The sequence below is a fragment of the Ambystoma mexicanum genome, chromosome 10 (genome assembly GCF_040938575.1).
Source record: "Ambystoma mexicanum isolate Mex_15411 chromosome 10, UKY_AmexF1_1, whole genome shotgun sequence".
NCBI classification, from domain to species: Eukaryota; Metazoa; Chordata; class Amphibia; order Caudata; family Ambystomatidae; genus Ambystoma; species Ambystoma mexicanum.
The window spans coordinates 985,190,570-985,207,576 of NC_090932.1; positions in this window are offsets into that span (position 1 = coordinate 985,190,570).

Below are 17,007 nucleotides of genomic sequence, written 5' to 3' on the forward strand. Positions count from 1 at the left end.
GGAGTCATTCCAGGGTCCGTGATGATTGTTGTTGTGTGGATGTCGGTGCGACCACAGTCATATGAGTCTACCGCAAAGAGATCTTGGAAATCCAAGAAAACTTGTTTCAACTTTTGCTTCTGTTCCAGAGTCACACAGGCATCAGCTAGGTTGACTCTCTCTTCCACCATCTGCCTAAAGCCTGGAAAGACTTCTGGTTTGGCTATCTCAGCGGCCTCCTCCAGCTGGGTGGAGAAGTCCCTGGTCAGAGTGCTGATTTGGACTGGAGGCTTCAGGTGGGAAAGGCAGTCCTCATGGACCTGGAAAATCACCTCACCGCACCTGAAGTCACAAGTCACATCTTCCTTACCATAAGGGCAAGAAGTGTACACCAGGAAGTTCCCCCCATGCCGGGTAAAGATCCTGTATGGTGTTGTATTGTCATCACTTTCACTGTCAAAACAGTCCTTGGGGATTGGTTCTAACAGTTATTTTCCTAAATCAATGGAGAAATGTCGGTCATCAACCGCCATTCCAATAATGGTGCCTGCGGCTAGAGTAATACTCCGTAAGTCGCTGTTATCCACCTCTATTGGAATGGTGTCATGTTCTATGTTGACTAATGGTGTTGGGTTTACCCCTAACCCTTGCTGTTGGAGAGAAGCATTTAGATGAATATAAGCATTAGGGTTTTTAAATTTTTGTCCTCTTTTAACTTTCATTTCCAGGGAGAATTGTCGGGTCCTTTCTGGGATGGTGACTTTCTCTTTAAGCTGAATTTCAACTGAATAAGGTAGCAATTGAGCTGACCTAAATGCTTTTTCTTGATCATCAAAGCCCATGGTATTATCCACTAATCGGGACCAAGCTTTGAAGTTTATTAGGTCCGAACTAATGGCGAAGCGATTGAGAATGTCACTGCCTAGGTAAAAGGCGGCAGTGACGTCTCGCACGACCCAACAATTATGGACTATGCTCTTGTTGCCAATGGAGATTTTGAGCATACACCTGCTTGGCAGGAGATGTTTGGAATTGGGTGTTTCCAGATCCATTTCCCATTTGTCTATCAGTTTGAATGTGGGAATGGCTGGATCTTTTTGGAGTTGGCGGAACATGGCTTCGCTGATGAAGCTCTTACCGTTGTTCACACACACTCGAATGAGAACAGAGTCCTTCCCATCATTTAACTGAACATGAATGAACAACTGCTCTCCAATTTGCTGAAAATCAGCCAGGCTCTGAGCTGATTTCACATCTTTCTGGACTGTAGGAGTGGGAGTGTCTGATTGTGGATTTGTAAAGAATTTCAGAGTATTTCCTTGCAGTGTGGAATACCACCTTAAACTGGAAGGAAGGTTGATTTTCAGAAATGGAGAGGACCCCCCATCACCAGTCTGTTGTCCTACTGCTATTACTGTCACGTCTGGAATTTGGTTGTTCTGGAAGTGAAATTCTACTTGGTCAGATTTTTGTTCAACCATGTGGCAGGTGCCGTTTAAACTAACATGGTTGACACTCTGTTTTAATTTTATTGGTCGGCTAGTCTGGGTCCAGAGGACCTTGTTTACGCAATCTATTAGGGGTGACAGCCTTCTCAGGAGGTCATTCCCTAGTAAACAAGGGGTTCCCTCTGGAGTCACTACTATGACCAGGTGTTTCACCTTGTGTCGCCCAATTTTGATGTCCAAATCTGCAGTCCCCTCGACGGGAATTTCCTTCCCGTCAAAGTTCTGCAGTTGTCCAGGAAGAGAGGTGAGAGGAATTTGGTAATTCTCCCCCCTTCCTGCATTTAGTTCATCAAAGGCCCTTTTGGACAGAAGGGTAGCTTGGGATCCAGTGTCCACCAGTGTCCTAATTGTACCCTGCCCCTGTACTTGTACCGGGGCATAATGGCTTCCCTCCTTCTCCTCAAGGGGGCACAGATAATGCACATTTTTGGAAAACTGGTGGGCTAATTTTCTGGTTTTGGACATGTCGAGAGAAGAGATTTGGGCAGAATTCTGTGGAGAGTCATGGGAATCTGAAAGAAAAAGTTGGCAACTGGAAATGGTTTCGGGTTCTGGGCCGCCCCCCCCTTTTTTGAGGCAGTCATCAGGATGGGTTTGACCCATGGGATTTTGGTATTGTTGGTTCTGGGATAGAATGATGGGCGGCGACAGCTCAATCCCCTCATCTACCCAGTCTGTTGATTCGGTTTTAGGTTCCCAGGATCTTCCAAGGATCCCTCTTCCTCAAATTGGAAGACCTGTACCTCCTCCACAAAGTGGGTCTGTTTGGGTCATTTGTTTCTCCTACCTACTCTCTGCTCCTTGGGTGGCAGACTTTCAGGGGTAGGAGATTTTGTTTCCGGTTCCTGGTTTTCCAGGGGCTGTTTACAAGTTGGGAAGGAAGCTTCCTCCAAGGGTTTACACCCCCCTTCCCCTTGTGCCTCCTCCCTTGGAACCGGTGGGTTATTGGGGTGCTGCCCCCGTCATTGTTCTGGAGCACCAGGCCCAGAGTTTGGGGCATTCTGCGGTGGCATGCTCATCTGAGGGTTCTGTTGAGCCCTCAGTATGTGACCTAGATCCCGTGCCATATTTTGGACCTAGCGCTCAAGTTGTGAAACCCGCTCAGGCTGATACGGGGCTCTATTTTCTCCCCTGGGCTGATCCCGGGAAGGGTAGCAATCCCTTCTCTGGTAATACCCCGGATTGGGAAGATTTGGGTACCCCTCCACCCTTGGACTCCCCTCTCCCGGATTAGGTTGTCTGGGCTCAGGGAATTGGGGAAAGAAGGATGGATGCTTTTGGGGTTGGAAATTGGGTGGATACCTGGGGAAAAAGTTCTGCCCAGGATTTGGTGAATTTCTGCCCTCTGGGGGAAGTTAGGAGGGAAGTTTCCCGGGTTAGGCGCTTGGCTGGATCCCCGCTTTGGCTGGAGGAGTCCACACATAACCCAGGATGGGTCGGTTTCCCTTGTAGCGGGGACTTACATAATCAGGGGAGCGAGGGACCCCATTTGTGGGACTACCTCCTTGACTTCCTGTCTGTGACTGGACCGAGGGCCTTCTGGGCTGTGAATTGTTTGGCGCAGGCAGGTTTTTAGGCCCCCCATCTCCAAATCTAAAACGGGGGCAACCTTTACCTCTGCCACCTTGGCAGCAGCAGGGGTGCTGTTGGTTTTGGGGTTTTTCTGCGCATTACTTTTATTTTCTATGGGCTTCTGCACCTCATAGATCTGGGTGGCTTGCTCAACAACCCAGTCTAAAGATCTTTTCTCGTGAAAATCTCTCACTAGCTGGGTCATTATGTACTTGGGAAGAGCATGGAAAAATGTGTTAATGAATTCTCTGCTGTCCATGAGCACCCTTCTGGTGGTCTGCGCAAAGGCACGCTTCAATTCTTGCACAAATTCTTGTGGGGCCTGATCCTCCCCACATTGCAAATTGTAGGCTGCCTTGAGAGCCTCTTGGAGATTTCTATGTACAGAAAAATGTTTGAAGATGGCCGCCCTATATTTGGACCATCTTGAATGGTTTTGGTCCTCCAGCCCCGCAAAGAAACTGGAGTATTCAGGGGAGAATGTCCATTTGACGTACTGGATGCAGCTACTGCTGTCCTTCAAATGCAAAGTCTCCATCATTTGCTCATAGAGCTCCAAGTGTTCCCAAACAGAATACTTGCCGTTCTTATGATAAGTCGTGATGACACTCCTGATTGCCTTAATCTGTTTTAAGGGATCCTTAAGCAAGGCCCTTTTCACCTTATTGGCCTTTTTGGTTCGGGCAACCCTGGTCCATTCATTCTCTGATTCAGAAGCACTGCTCCCAGAGGTGCCCGTCTGATCTTCCAGGTTTTTCCAGGTTCTGCAAGCCTGGGAGTAGCTGGCAGAATGTGGGGACCTTGTCTCCTGTGTCCTGTGACGCTCAGAGGAGTCTTCAGATCCCTCCTTGCTACCAGGATTTGATGGGTACCCCCCCATTTGTCCTGCATGGCTCCCATATATAGATACAAATATGTTGCTATCCTAACCATCTTGTCGTGTTCATCTTTAGCTTTAGGAGCCATGTATAGTTCGCTCAGGACCACATGTAAGGGACCCTGATCTCTCCAGATATCTAACCCAGTTGCCGTGACCTGTTGTGTGATTGCCTGCAACCACGCATCCTGGCCCTGCTCAGTCCATTAACCTCTCACAAATAGCTTATATAAGAAGTGCTCTCTGGCTATTTTGATGTCTACCAGTGTCGTCATTCTGGAATTTGAGTTCCTTCCTGATTTACAGAAGTTTGTATTTTATTATTCAAAACAGACCTTAGAGCGTTCCTTTGAGGAGTGCTTTCAAAGTGTAAAACAGCGTGGTGATCTAACCGATATGTGTATCCGGTCAGTTGGCACACTGTATTAAGCTGCACAAGTGGCATATCTAATCCAGAATCCCGGACAAGCCCCTACTTTGTAAGCAGATTCAATTCAACACTACAGCTAAGTCAATGCCTAGTCTGGGATGCTGAGGGAAACCCTTATTGATATATTGTCATGTCCAGTTCGTTTACTCTGGATGACAACCCTTATATAACACCCCTCTCTTAGAATCCGCCTGAGCCAAGAAGTAGGTTTGTTTTGCAAATTAAAAGGTTTATTTGAAAATTAAACATCACACTTTTATAATAAATTAATGTTTGATAGCACACTTATGAAGATGATAGTGATCAACAATGGATAATGTTACAGTGGTACACTCTTTTTGATGGCTTAGAAGTGATATAGGGAGGATAAAGTAGCTGAGGATGCTTTTATGGCTTCAAGGACAATGCAATGATGAATGAAAATGCGGTACAGAAAATAAACTTGATAGGACTTCAGCAAAAGACAATGTAATCACTTTTCTTTGACAATTCACCCCCCCCCCTTTATGCAATGTAAAGAAATGGAAGATAAGCACACAGTTCTCAGGAATGCAATCAAATATAATTCAGTTCCCCCCTAGCAAGCTTAGAGGAAAACAGGTAGGAGTTTTAAACACAGGCAAAATCCTTTTAAACAACGAAAGTGACCTATAATATTAGAAAAATGGTACATAGATAAATATAAATAGGCAACGAAGTGAAAAATGTACTCAAATTGCTTTTAATTCCCTATAGGAGGTTCAGGGTGAGTGAGAGATCCTTAAATTAATTCAGGATCACTTTAGCAATGCTCTATGAATGATTTTCAGGTTGCACACAAATTTCAGCAAGGAAAGCAAGGACAAATATTTTTACACGTGGCTGAAATTAAGCAAAATTTAGTAAAGGTAGTTTTTCGGATTTGAAATTACAAAGCTCAGAATGACCGATGACAGTTTTCAGTTTTAAAAATGACAGAATGACACGATTTTAGGAGGCAGTTCTAATAGGCTAAAATAGTTTGGATTAGATTATTTTAAACTAAGAGATCGGTTTTGGCACAGTGCTAGCTGGGTACTCACACTAGATTTTTGACAGGGATGCGACTTCGTCACTGATGGGTCAGGATTGACTGGACTTCTGCTAGCAGTTCTTCACAGCGATCTGGTCTCTGGTTCTCTCTGGTTCCAGATACAGCACTGCTTTCTGGATACTGCTACAGGTTCTTGCAAAAGTTCTTAGCAAAGAATTCAAACAGCTTGCCCGGCTGTTGAATAGCTTGGTTGGTTTTGAGGCATGCTGAAGAGGAATCAGCTTGTGGATTCAGGCCTCTCTGCTACAAATTCTGGAGTTAATTTCTGGTCTCTGGAGATTGATGGATTTGAAGTCTGGATCTCTGGATGTGAAGTCTGAAGTCTCCCGGCAAAGCGTCCCGCAAGAAAGTGGAAAGTGAATGTCTCTACCTGGGTTTCAATGTTCCTAATATGTGTTTTGAAAATGGGTGTGTGCCTGGGCCTAGCTAAGCCTGCCCCTCTCACTTATCGTTGGCCAAGCTTTCCTCTCTCCCTTGATTGGGGGAAAGAAATGGAGTGTCAGAGTGATGCTGTAGGTTTTATGGTCAGAGGAACCTCCCCTTGTCAAATTGCACACAAATCTATTTCTGACCCAAATACATATTTATCTATGTACCATTTTTCTAATATTATAGGTCCAGTTAACATATTTTCTGTAGCACCAAACCATCCGATCCCTGTCTTTGTACGATGTTGTGTACACTTATGACAGAATTCTCCCCTTTTCATCCAGATAACAACCTCTAAACCTTTCCAGATTTTACACAAATGTGCACCAGGAATATGGGTTTCAGATGATAAAGTGTCAGATTTTTTACATGCATACATTTGTAGTAACAACCTTTTTTCCGCTACTATCCCCAAGAACATACCACGGCGTCCTAACACCTCTTAAAATGTGCACGGAAAAATCACAAGAATGATGATGTTGTTTATATAATTTTTACAAGTGCGCACTATGAATTATCCATCTTTTTAAAATCATGCTCTGGCCCCAAACGGGTGTGGTTTTCCAAAGCACATGGTGGAATTTCTGGTTTATCCACTTCCCCCAAGATCAGCTTGCTCTCACAGACACTTCCCCTCCCGGTTTCTCCCAAGAGGAAGCCATTTTACGACCCCCCCAATATAACATTTTCCTGAGCCAGGGACAGTGCTTTGTTTAGTTTTCTGTAGTCCCCAGATGCACTCCCCTAATTCAATCAGAGAGGTGTCATCTCCTTTTGGCAGGGGCAGCAGGATGCAGCCAGGCCTGGGAAGAGTTGTTGAGCCAGTTCAACTCCTGTCGGGGGTAGTTGTCAGGCAGAATTCAGCTAAATGTCACTTTAGTTCCCAGTTTTCTACATTCAAATCACCCTGACAATTTTTACACATGCAGCTAGAACGCTGATTCTAAGTTCAAAACTATGACATTTCAACAGTTGCAAACTATGTTACTCTCAAAAGTAGGTCACTCATTTATTTTAAACATTTCGATTTTAGTGGCTTTCTGTCCATTTAACTTAAGCTGCTGACATCCACAGCTCAGCCAGTTTTGTTATAAACATTGTTTTGGGCTCTTCATCTTTCCAGATTTAGTATGCACACAAGAATACATTCTGCCAAATGTCTGCTGGTGTTCATTGAGATTTTTGAATATCTTGTGATGTTTAAAATAGGCATTTTGAGCTTGCATTCAGGGAAACAAAGGTGATTTTAAAGCGCTTTTTTAGCCAACCGGCACTGCTGTTTTTCCTTTGGCACACATTTCACTCATGGCACCCCTGGCCCATCATGCTTGCACTGGTGGGTGGCAGGTCAGGGGACCACTTTGTTGTGCACAAAACTGCACGGTTCTCTAGGATTCTGGCGCACATGTGGGCTTTTCCACCCTCTTGGATTTCCTGAGCCCACAACACCAAATGTTGCAGCATAATAACTTGAACGTGGGCCAAGACACCCAACACTGTGAGGACCTGGACTGACAGTTGGGTGTTTCAGCAAAGCGGGATGTTCAAGAGGTAATGGTGGTGGAGCGGAGGGTAGTACCCTTTATGCAAGGCAATTCACTTAATAGGGCACCCTCAGATTTCCGTCTGCTATCGTGGAACATAGCAGGGTCCAGGGGAAAGATTGAAAGGGCAGACATTGCTGAGCTGCGGCAAGCTAACAAAGTGATCCTCTTACAGGAAACTTGGGCATTGGTGACCCCTAAGTTGGATGGTTTTGTTTCATTTGAGATCCCTGCCAAGAAAAATGGGAGAGGAAGATGTTATGGGGGACTGACAATACCAACAAAGATCTCTCTTGACTCTGGGGTCAAGCTGGTGGAGAACAATATGGATTTCCTTCAGGTAATCTGCCTTTCCCATGCAGAGGGAGAGCTGCTGTGTATTATTAATTTTTTATAATAACCCCCACAAAGCAGAGGTAAATAGGCTTGCTAGAGTTAAGGTGTTCATCTATGAGCTGTTAGCCACTAGCAGGAGCAGACATGAACTTTTTAAATGGGGTGGTGATTTCAATCTTAAAATGGGTATGGGCTTGCCCAATGATCTATCAGATCCATTAGAGGATCAGTCATTAAGCATCCCAGTGCCGCAATTGAGGGATTATAGGATTATAGGGGTTGTGCTAAGGGACTGCAAATGTGCTCAGGGTTGACAGAATGGGATTTGCGGACTGTTAATGTTTGTTAAGCCCCAATATATCAGGTGACCTGACCTTTAATACCCATGAAGGCTCTTCAACAATTGATTATTTTTGTATTTCCGTGGGTCTATGTAATAGGGCCATGGATTTTGAAGTGATACTGGATGTGAATTGTTACCATCATCCCATCTGCCTGACCTTGAAGGGGGCGTTGAGGGTGGGAGGTGTATCTGACATTTTAGCATGCCCAGTTAAGGTGGTGGCTCCCGGTTCAAGAAGAATCAAATGGGAAACAATTATGGTGGATAATTTGCATTTAGTCACGATCTCTGAGAATGTAGCCTTATTTCCTGGCATTCTGGATGGTAGTACACCTTCTGGGCTGATTGTGGATCAATTTGTTGAACTGTTGCGGGCCCTTTCCAAAAGGTTTATGATTGTTAGTATGGCAAATAGGAGGGTACCGCGTAAGGGCTGGTTCGATGAGGCATGTAGATGTTTAAAGAGAGCACTGGTGAAGATTCTTAAGGCACCGGCCTGTAGTAGGAGGGAGATTGCCCATGCTAGAGTTCAATACCGGGCTGAGCTCAAGAGAAGGAAACTTCGAGATCAAAGGGGAATCGAGGGAGGGCTTCCTGGATGCAGCTAAACGTAACAACCAGAAGGCTTTCTGGGTGTTTGTGAAGGGGGGCCCCTCTGGTTCCAGGGTCGAAAGGGTCAGTGGTACTCATGTGGAGGAGGCAGTCTGGTTGGAGCACTTTGGGAGTCTGTTTAGGGGAGCAAATATAGTGGAAAGCACAGGTCCAATTTCTACTAGGCTGAAGTTTAGCTATTAGTCAGAAGGCCTGTAATCTTGCCGCAGGCCCTGATGTATTCCCCTCAGACTTGTTTCAGGACCCCCTGGATCTGCGGGCACCGTTATTAACAGTGGTGTTTAATGCATGCATGGAAATGGGCAGTTTTCCCCTGTCTTAGAAAAGTCTATCATTTTCCCTATATTTAAGAGTGGGGATTCTGCAAGCCCAATTTCATACAGGCCAATCTCGCTCCTGGACATGTATTTTAAGATATTTGGGAGAGTGTTATTGGGGCTAATTGAAGCTTGGCTCTCGGAGGAGTCGGTCCTATCTGATATACAGTTTGTTTTTTGTCCTGTGGTTTGTACCATGGAGCAGAGTCTCAATTTATATCTCCTGGTGGCCAACTCCGTTTTTTGCAGGGGTGAAGCAGTGTATCTTGCGTTTATGGACCTGAGCATGGCCTTTGATAAGGTAGACAGGATGAAACTTTGGGCCGTGCTCGGGTCCATACACTGTCCAGAGGATGTCCTGAGGGTCTTGGTGGAAATGAGAAAATGAGGCCTGTGTGTGCAGTGGCCCAAAGGACATTGCACTGCGTGCTTCAAGGGTGGGTGCAGTGTCTGACAAGGATGCGTTTTGGCCCCAATTTGCTTCTCTTTATATAATAATGGGCTATGGAAGGACTTGATCAACACAAAGGCTGATTCTTTGGTTCTGGGGGGTCAAGCCTTTCCTGTGATGGCCTACGCGGATGACACTGTGTTGCCAGCCAGGACCCCAAGAGCACTATAGATTATCATAGATGTATATGCATTATTTATGAGCAATATGGGGCTCAAAATTAACACCAAAAAATCAGCTGTAATGGCTTGTGTGGGAAGAAACTTGCCGGCAAACAGGTATCCAATCCTATGTGCTGGAGAAGTTATCCCAAGGGTGAAGGATTTCAATTACGTGGGGATTACATTCTCAAAAGCACTTACTGGGAAGATGCACCTAAACAAACAATCATCTAAATTGACCCAGCAAATAGGGATCATATTTCTTTTTATGTCTCGCTGTAATGGCCAACCCTTGGATGCTGTGGTTAAGATCTATGCGTCACAATCGAAGGCTGTTACACTGTATGGTGCCCAATTACAGGGCATCCAGAAGGCCGACGAGTTACAAGTGAAGATAATCGGTTCTTCAGGAGATTACTAGGGCTCCAGAGTTCCTCCCCTTGCTTATCCATTCATAGAGAACTAGGTTTGGAATTTTGTGAGGACCAGTGGGTGGTGGCCATGATAATTTTTTGGGTCAGGATATGGGCGAATTCAAATGCCTCCCTCTGCCACTACATAATTAGTTTTGTAAAGGTCAGGGTGGGTTGGAGAAGATTCTGTGTCTTGACTATATCGACAAAGACCTAGTAGAGGCCAATATAGGAGCTCTTTCTCTCTCAGCTGTTCTTTTGACTAAAACAGAGTTGAGTAGCTATAATCACGTACTGGGGGAAGCGTTTGCTATGAAGAGAACATTCACAGAGCATGAGACAAACTCTGACAAAGTGCATGCAGTGACCAGCCGGGTTAATGAGATTCAACCTTGTTTAATCTGGGGCACCTCCAGAAAAGACCACTGGTTAATCACACATGCGAGGTTTGACTTTCTTAACCTGCGGGGAAACACAGTTAACTGGAGGGGCTATCCAGACTCGGCTGGATGCCCAGTGTGTGATCACATTAACGAAGGCCTGGCCCATTTGTTACTGTTCTACCTGGGTTACACTAGGATTCTAAGAGTAACGTTATTACCAGTCCCCATGGAAGCTAATATTCACCACTATAGACGCTGCCATTTTGTTCCTTCTGAGTGCTGCCTCTGTCCTAATTGCATGGACCTTCCTTTCTTTCTTGAAAAGAGCCATGTACTTCAGGAAGGGGCTACTTGGGTTACAGGGCTAATTACATAGTTGGGCTTCCTGTAGTGTTGCAATGGGAACAGGACTTTTGTGTGCAAGACTGCGCTTTTTAAGCTTGTCATTATCAAAGCACTAGCGAATTGCATTTTGTATTCTATTATTGGACTGCTTTTGATATGTAATATGTGGGTTTTATTTTTTTATGGAATCTCAAGGGAAGGGATTTTATTAATTGAATGTAATTATTGGAGTGCAATGTTTTTTGTGTTAGATGGATTTTGAATCTGAAATAAACATTTGACTGACTGACCGACTGAATCTAATGTCAGGAACAAACTGTGATAATGCATTCTGCTCAAAGCGCCTGTGAACTGCTCGGGCCTTGTCACATTAACTGATATATCTGTGCTGCACTCCCCCCTTCGTCAAGGGAACTTGGCTATCTGAACACTTGTTAGGGGAAGCAAGAATACAATCTAATTAACAAACAGGACAGAAGCTCAGAAATGCGGCCTAGCGTTTCTTACTAACAGAGAGCTGCATACTCTAACTAGGCCTAGTTCCAAATAGCAAGGCTCTGGCTAATGTGGCAGGTGGCACTTATGCTAATAAAAATCAATATCTACCCGACTTAATGCCTGCACTACCTGGCACTTCAGCCATATACTCAACTCAAAAAAAGCATGTCCCAGTGCAATAGTGGCACCATCTAATTATCTCCACTGCAACAATTACATAACTGTTTGCTAGGAATCCTTTGGGGTGTCATAGGTCTAAATGCTAAGTGTAATCGACAGTATATTTTGCTGCCCCTCATTTCACTATGTAATGTTTTTTAGAGTATGTCAAATCGAAGTGCAATCGACATGTGGATACAAGGGCTAAAACAAATGATAGAAATTCCGACACAAAATTGAATAACTGTGCATGCTAATAGAATTTATGCAGACTGGACCTCCTTCCACGTTTGGGATGTTGCAGCTGAATGCCAACACGTTTTTGTTAAGGTTCAATTTGCAGTGCCTTTAGCTTCCCTGCAATTAGGAAATGTTTGCATTTGGACTGAGTTTTGCTACCTTTGATAAATCCAGCGCTGTCATCACTGAACTCTCAGCAGTAACCTCCTCTCATGTGGCCAGGGAACGGCAGTCTCTACCTCATGCTGTCCCTGCAGGAGCAAAATGGGGGAGCATCAAATGGGAGGAGATGACCTGCAGGGAGATGTCATGACTCAATCAGGTGAGATATGATAATCCCCATTTTCCGTTGAGAATACCCTCTACATGTCTGAAACCCTCATGGCGATTTGCCAAGGTTCCACCCCTTTTCCCATGAGGAACAGGGAACCCCCTTTTGTCAGATCTGTGAACCAAACTTTTCAACCTGATATAATCACCTTCATTTCTACTTGTCAGTTTACCAAATATGACTTTCCATCAAAACCCTTTGGAAATGATATTCCAAGTTCTGTGAGTCTATCATGTACAGTGAACTTCTGTTCCCAGAATTCACACAGTACTGAGACGAAGAAGAGGAGGGATTAAGCAATGTGGAACAAGAGAGACTACGACCCTAGTGAGCGTTCTAGTTTCTCCTAGAACACACCCATGGATGGGAAATTTAAGCAGCCCAAAAAGAGAATGGAGGACAGCTGCTGTGGCGACTGGTGAAGAGAGTTACACCTCCCTGCATGGAGCATAGAGACAAGAAGCCAGAACCGGCATGGTGGATCCAAGCAGCTCACCGCCGTACGGAGAAAGAACTGCAGAACAGAGAGGCACTGTGGGAATGCCAAGAGCAGATGAAGAACTCCTCAGCGTTTGTAGATGCAGGGGAAGAGCAGTTTGCTCCGCTGAGCCAAAAGGATAGCTGGTGTGTCGGGAGAAACCTTAAGAGTTCAGGAAAATCGATCTTGAGAGGGAAGCAGATGGCAATCCATCCCCAACTGACTGCGAGAGAGGATATCAATACCTACAGAAGCCAGTGAGTCCTCCTGAGAGCAACAGGGAAACTGGTTGTATTGGCGAGCAAGCCAAATGTATACATGTGAAGGTTACTTACCTGAGAGAGAGCAAAGAAATGGCCATACTAAATGGTAACTTAAGTTGCAAATAAACGCTTCGCATATGTGTACATTTAAACAGTGCCAGTACATTTATAGTAGAAGGAAGATAATATATCAGGAAGATACATTACTGAATACATTATACAGACACATTTGGGAGTGGGTAAAAAACCCTAAAACCCAAATGAGCAGAAGTCTTGGCGGAGGAGTATACCAGGCAGTCACAAGTGTGCAAAGAAAGGCCTAAAGAATTGTTCTTGAAAGATATTTTGAAGACAAACAGTGTGGTGTGCAGGTGTAATATTTGGCCAAGAGAAGGCCAATTAAATCTTCCTGAAAGAAGCTAAAATCGTGAACTAAAACCATTGTTGTGCAAGTGTTAAACTTGGCCAAGAGAGGCCCCAATGTACTTTGGTGAATTAAAATGTCAAGGAGTAAAGAAGAATCCAGGGAAAGGGAGCTACCCTCTAGAATCAAGACTTTATCATTGAAGAAACGTTTTGTTTAAGTCATGTTTCTTTCCTTAATTAAACCTTTTCTTCCAAACCAAGCAAGGTCAAAGAAAACTCCCCATTCAACCTTTCAGTTAAGTTTGTAGTGTGAGGATCAGAATAGAACGTTGGACACAAGACAGTTTGGTTTTGACATCCTGATATTGACAGAGCCTTAGTTTTTAATGTATGTAGGGAAGATCTATTAGACATTTTTTAGAGAGGCCTTTTCCCAACCCCTTTTGCATGTTAATAAAAGTATTTAACCAAAAACATATCAAACTTGCTTATGATTCTCAATGCTGACTCCTCATATACCTTGACATTGACAAATACAACATTTATACAGTTTGCATTTTGTTATGTTTAGACTGAGCATTCACCCCTTAATGTTATAATTCCAACATGTGTAAACATTATCTCTTTAGAAGTACCAATATTAAATCTTGTTTTTTTCTGCATACATTTACAGGTATGTATGTGCACTCTTAACATGTTTTCACAATTCTATTTTCGATATTCTCAATCCTAAATTTGAATGCACCTCACTCCACAATCTGAGAAACATGGGATGCTACACAATTCCTTTTCTTTTCACAGTTTGCAATTATGTTAACGGTTTTCCTGATCAGTGAAAAGTAAACTTACAACATAGAGAGGTTTACAACACTAGGTTGATGGCCTGGTGATCGTTTTAGGTCAAAGGGACATAAACCCATTACATGTGTCTACAGCAATAGCCCTGTCCATATCCTTGGCAACAATTGATACAATGGAACACAAACCTACTGCAGATGCAGATGCAGATTTCAGATTGCTATGCTAATTAGCTGTGCCATGGCACTCAAAGCACTGGTGAGCAGAGTATTTCTATTGGTGACTCGGGTAGCAAACCTGCATGGATTCAGAGAAGAAATTGAGACTTCATTGATTAAAGCACTTCAGAAAATTGTGAAGATAGTGAATGTGCCTGGAATACTAACCAGTGCTTTCATACTAGCCATTAATGTCCTCGACTGGATAAGAGACATAATGCTTAACACCTGTGAATTGATCTTATTGACTACATCGTTTTCTTGCACTTATTTTCAATGTGTTACCATACTTATCAATTGCTAATATTTTTGAATGTGCATTCTCGTGGTGTTCAAGTTCTTTTTTCAACTTTGTTCATGGTTGTCTTGCTCCAGTTTATGTTTCACCACCTGTCTTTGTGTCTTCTACTGTGTAAAGATCGCAGAAATCCACCACCACTTCTTCTTCTGGTGGTTAAAGCCAAGGATCGCTAAGATTGCGCCCTGGATGCCCCTTGGGTCTGTGGTGGTAACCTTGGTCATTAGCGTGTCTGGCCAATGTTACTTACTTGATGGCCTCCCCACGTACTTGCAATGAGTAGCATGCATCCAAGTAGGAATATTTTGTACCTTGACCGCTGTATTAGTAGTACGGCTCACTTAGAAAGGTCCTTTCGACTTAGGAGCAAGAAGATTACCACTGATAGCTTCTAACCATCACATTGTCCTCTGGTTCCAGAGAGTGGGATGCTTCTGAAGAGTTTTAGGGAGGGCTGCCTTTACATTTGAGTGCATATGGCTGACAGAATAAATCAAATCAGTCAATGCAGAAAAGTGTCTGAGGATACTTGTTGTCTCATGCAGAAGGGATGTGACCAAGCAGTTCATGCTGGGCTGCCCCTCCTGCGGTGGGACCAAGACTGATTTGCATATATGGTATTTCCCCTTTTGTAATGGCTTGGCAAGTGAAGAACGATGTTCTGGAGGGTTTCCCAGAGCAGAGGTTAAGATTAATTCTAAACCTTCCAGCCATCACCACATCTCTTTTGTTTTGTTTTGCTACAGTAACCAGCCATACAGTGGAACACTTTCATTTGTCTAATTGTTTATTGCTTTCAGATCTTGTATACAGCCTCTTTTCTGGATGAGGCTATGCCTCAATGCCCTGTGACAATATCATAACCCAAGTAATAGTCTCATTCTCTACACAATTGCAGTTTAGTTTTAGAAATGTTATGACCTGTAAGCCAGAGCAGTTAATCATGTTTGTATTTCTATATAATTGTTTTTTTAATAAAATGCTTAATGCCTGAGTTTGGTTTCTAATTGCGGATCCGGGATTCAAACCTGGATCCGGTATTTGAACCTCTGTTGATCTGCGTGGTCTTGCTCCCAAGACCAGCACGTTGCCCCTGTGCTATCCTCCATTCACAGAGTTATCCTCCTTGTAAGCCTCATAGCAAGGTGAAGCTGCCAGGAGATCATTTGCGTACTGGATTAGTACTGATTTACCAGTGAATCAAATATCATCTAGATCTTCAATTGCTGGGAAACCAGACTGTGGGATTCAGTGTAACCGTAGGGCAAATAGGTCCTGGTGTACTGCATTTCCCTGTGTGAGAATGCAGAATGCTGTGCACAGATCCACCACAGTAAAATGAGAAGCGGTTGGAGGTATGCATCTCAAAATGGTAGCAGGATATGGCACCATAGGAAAAGATGAGATAACAACAGAGTTCACTGCCTTCGGGTTTTCGACAAATATGTAAATGTTCTTTCTGGGCTTCTTATCTAGTCTTGTTGTGGTGTTACATGGGTAAGTGGTAGAATCAATATTATTACGTTTTGACATGAGGCAGTCAAAGATAGGGGTGATGATTTCCTTGGCCTTTTGCTTGAAAGGGTATGGGGAATATGAGGCAGCTTATTAGAAGGGTCTATCCAGATCTTTACTGGTTCTGCATTGTATATGTATCCAACCTCATTGATTGCTTAGACCACAGTGACTGTGGTACTGTATAAGAGCATTGAAGTCTGTTTCACAATTCTCCTTCCCCATTTCACTCAGTCTGGATAACATTGGCTTGGAGTACTGCTAGACGTGTCTCTGCATTTTGACCATGGGCGCTTCAGAACATACCTTTAAGTTACAGTGAATAGTGCACCTGGGCTTGCATTCCAAATCCCTACCTAAAAGGTTGACCGGGATATTGGGACTAAGTAGAAACACATGGGTGCTAGTTATAGGTCCCAGTGTTACAGTGAGAAGGTGTGTTAGTTAACGGATCAGAGGGATATTAGAGATACCTACTGTCTCTACTGTTTCAATTGATAGTGGGACATTGGAGAAACATTCAGAATTAAGAACAGGAATACTGGAACGGTTGCTGATTAAACAGGGCACATTTTTCCCACTTTACATTGTACATAGGGATCTTCCTGGTCTATGGATTCAGGCATTCAGTATGCCTTGCATTGAGTCAGAAGGGATCAGAGTCTGCTAATGGTGGCTGGGACTGACCTGAAGGGGCACATTTCTGACCATTTGTGGTTAGGAAAGTGTTTGGGGTTGCAACAGACTGATTTGGGAATCACCCTGGTTCAGTCATACCGGGAGATTGATTGAAACACTGCATCTTGGAATTAGGGAACATACTCTGCTGCGGTCCATAGGGGCACTCCTTATCCCAATGTCCAGCTTGCTTACAATAGTTACAAACCAAGGGATCAGTATAATACTGAGGCGGTCACATACGTTCTGTTTGCCAATTGAAAGGTGTGACAAGTTCAAGTCCCTGTCCATTGATACTAAACCCTTCTCCAGAGTTAGGACTTTCTTCCTCCAGCTTTATTTCAGAAAACATGTCTCTTTTCGTTCACTTAGATCTTCCACATCCTCCTTTTT